The following is a 3,718-nucleotide window of genomic DNA, read 5'->3' as shown; positions in this document are numbered from 1 at the left end:
AACATACAAAGGGAAACATCAAGGTTTGTGTTTGAATGAAGGATCTTTATTGTAATGTTTTGGTAAATGACAACAACTTTTACTATATTTTAATTTATTTATTTACAGTAAGACAGGGGTGTCCAGCTCCGGTCCTCGAGGGCCACAATCCTGTAGGTTTTCAATGTGTCCCTGCTCCAAAACCACCTGACTCAAATTAATGAGTCATTGTGCAAAACTTAATCGGCTGTTGGATCCATTTACTTTGAGTCAGGTGTGTTGAAGCAGGAAACATTGAAAACCTGCAGGACAGCGGCCCCTGAGGACCAACTTTGGACACCCCTGCAGTAAGACAACGATGTAAACACCACACATAATGTTTGTAATAATAATAATATTTCACATAATCCAATCCATGAGGATCTCATGCTGTGTTCCTGTGTAGTCATGCAGTGAGTGAGATCCTTGTGTAGGTCTTGACGTCCAGCACAAAGCGGTCCAGGCCAGCAGTGTTCCTCCTCCTGAGAATTACAGCCTTTGAAAAAGCCTCTGTCTTCCTGGCAGGACTGGAATTCCTGACCTGTCTTGTGTCTTGGGGAAACTCTGATGAACACTCATTCCTGGTTGTCCCCCTATTTGAGTGGAACAAGCTGGAATGCTGTAGAGGAAAATGTTCAGTTTCTACTTCAGGCTGTTTATGTAATATAGAAAGGAGATGAATAACCAAGAATCTGACCATTTCATTATTATTCAGAGGTTTCTGAACAGGACAACAAAACATTCTGACTCTATTTGAAAAGATCTACATTCTCTTAACTCCTGAGCCCTTAAAGCTGCATTTAGTTTTAGTGACATCCAGTAAAGATGAAGAAACTTGAGCATGATGGATTCCAGACATGGATGTGTGTAACTAGCCTCAGTAAATTTAAACCTACAGTATTATTCTTACTAGTCAAAGTGGTGGTCAGACAAACCCAAAGACCAAGGTGGAAGGAAGTTAAACAGTTTAGATCTGAGTTCAGCCCCAGATTCCTAAAAAAAAAACAAAGAGGTCTTGTGGATCTAGAAAGATCTGTGTGATCAAACCTTTACCTTTATCCCAGAAAGACTGAATCTTTGAACTGGGTTGAATAGCTTCAGTTCCAGATACCTGGAACTACATGCTGCTTCAGACCAGCTTCTGCACCAGTTCCTGGTATCCAGGCTTTTTGATAGTTGCATTAAGGGGGTTCTGTTTATTAAAAATAGGCTGGGATACACATATTCTGGTGTACAATGAGCTGGACTAACCACTACATCAACCAAGGTGTAGATTTTAACGTCATTTAGATATATGGCAGCATGTTGGCAATATGACTTTTTCTTCTTTCATTTTAACCTAATTTCCACTGACAGAAGAGTGGCTGCAGAAGACTTCTACATCCTCATGAGAATGGAACATTATACAACAAATCCAAAACATTTTAATGTCCACCATTCTTCATCACGTCCATGATTCTGTCTTTCTCCAAAGAATTAATCAGCACCAGGTCTTTGGTTGTAGATCAGGGACCTCAGTCCTCCTGTCAGTCAGTTCTTCTAGCAAACACATCTACAAGTAACATCTGACTGGTGTGTCCATTGAAAAGGTCCCCCTTCTAACAGTTTCCTGCAACAGGTTTAGTGGTGCAGCAGTGAAAACCACAGATATATAGACGTAGATGTCGCCTCTGACGCTGCTGTCCATTGGAACGATGCAGCTGCCATCTTGGGCGGGTGTAAGCCGCATCTACTTACAGCATTAGTCAACAGAGGCAGAGGTCTATCAACGATTAAAATCACCATAACTCGCTGAATTTTCAACCGATTTTTAAATTTATAAATGTCACACATATTTATAATACAACAGACCATTATTTTTATAATTATTTTTATTTTATATCATACACTTACACATAGTCAGACACGCATACTGACATTTTTCTACAATCCTCAGAGAAATAATAATGGTGATGCTCATATATGGAGTTATATTTATAATATGAATAATATAAAATATAAATAAACAAAAAATAAAGGCAAGAGAAAAAAATAAATAAATAAAATGAAAAATGAAAAACAAACACTCAAAAAGAGATTGCCTAAATTTAACATTTACCTAAATGAGCCCAAAACGAAATACCTCATTTAAAGTTACATCTGTTCTTCTTGTCATTTTGATACAAAATAAAAAACCCACATTTACGCTGATGTGACGTCCAACAAGTAATGAAGTTGATAAAGGTACCAAAGAACACATCACCAATATAAAACACATGGTTTTTAACACGTCAAAGAAAATAAAATAAACAAAGAATTCAAGACCAGAGAAATTTGTAAAAGTACTGAAGGGCCCGTTCAGAAGGAACCATTACTAATAGAGTATTTTATTATCATTTAGAGGGACTCCGTTGTGTTAGTGAAATATTAGGATTACATGAGAAATTGTCATGACACTAACTTTGCAAAGATGGTCAGGAAAATTAAAAATGGATGGTATCGCTCCTTATTTAACCAGTGGACCGTCCAGTCCTTTTAAAGTCCTCTGGGTTAAAATGAGGCTGCAGACGACTGAACAGTCCTTCGGTACAAAGTCTCTCCTCCTGGGTGCTGCTACCCATGCTGCCTCCTATGTTTCTCTTCTAGAAACCTACAAAACCTCCATTTGAACATTGCTCAGTTCTTCTGTAGCTACAGTCATGTTAGCACCATGAAACTGATTTAATAGATAATGTTGAAATGACCTACTTAGCACAATTATATGAAGTGGCTGATTGCCACTTAAACCATCTTACTGTAATCATCGTCTTACTAACAAAAACATTTTTTTATTTTCTTGTCCTGACATAAGCCGGTTTCATTTATGTTAGCTTAAGAAAGACGTCAAATTCAGCAAGTTCATAACAGTTAAATAATATAAAACCACTTCTTACTTGTGAAATATTATCCCTTGTTTCTTGATTTTGGTGTTTCTTTCACAGGAACATCCGTATGCAGCACAAAAATCTAGTATTTTGGTTTCACAAACACAGTCTGACTGATCTGACCGGGTCTGAAACCCCGGCCCAAGATGGTGGCCATGTTGGTGTGCCTGAAAAGCCCAAATGCAGCATCTACATGTATATATCTATGGTGAAAATGGTCCCCCTCTAACAGTTTCCTGCTGCGGGTTTAGTGGTGCAGCAGTGAAAACGGCCCCCCCTCTAACAGTTTTCTACTGCGGGTTTAGTGGTGCAGCAGTGAAAACGGCCCCCCCTCTAACAGTTTTCTGCTGGGGGTTTAGTGGTGCAGCAGTGAAAACTTTCCCCCTCTAACAGTTTTCTGCTGCGGGTTTAGTGGTGCAGCAGTGAAAACGGTCCCCCCTCTAACAGTTTTCTGCTGCGGGTTTAATGGTGCAGCAGTGAAAACGGTCCCTCCTCTAACAGTTTTCTGCTGCGGGTTTAATGGTGCAGCAGTGAAAACGGTCCCTCTCTAACAGTTTCCTGCTGCGGGTTTAATGGTGCAGCAGTGAAAACGGCCCCTCTCTAACATTTTCCTGCTGTGGGTTTAGTGGTGCAGCAGTGAAACCCCCCCCTCTAACAGTTTCCTGCTGCGGGTTTAGTGGTGCAGCAGTGAAAACGGTCCCTCTCTAACAGTTTCCTGCTGTGGGTTTAGTGGTGCAGCAGTAAAAACGCCCCCCCCCCCAACAGTTTCCTGCTGCAGGTTTAGTGGCACATTGCTA

General features: G+C 40.2%; 1 long non-coding RNA gene across 1 annotated transcript; it reads left to right on the top strand.

The window, feature by feature from the left end:
• The first annotated feature begins 478 nt into the window (after window positions 1-478).
• On the top strand, window positions 479-3,238 carry LOC121646607. Its single transcript, XR_006011666.1, has 3 exons — window positions 479-490; window positions 646-651; window positions 2,695-3,238. It is a non-coding gene; the product is annotated as an uncharacterized LOC121646607 (long non-coding RNA).
• The last annotated feature ends 480 nt before the right edge of the window (window positions 3,239-3,718 follow it).

The sequence above is a fragment of the Melanotaenia boesemani genome, chromosome 9 (genome assembly GCF_017639745.1).
Source record: "Melanotaenia boesemani isolate fMelBoe1 chromosome 9, fMelBoe1.pri, whole genome shotgun sequence".
Taxonomy (NCBI): Eukaryota; Metazoa; Chordata; class Actinopteri; order Atheriniformes; family Melanotaeniidae; genus Melanotaenia; species Melanotaenia boesemani.
The sequence above is the reverse complement of the archived record's forward strand: the minus strand, read 5'-3'. Positions and strand labels throughout refer to the sequence as shown.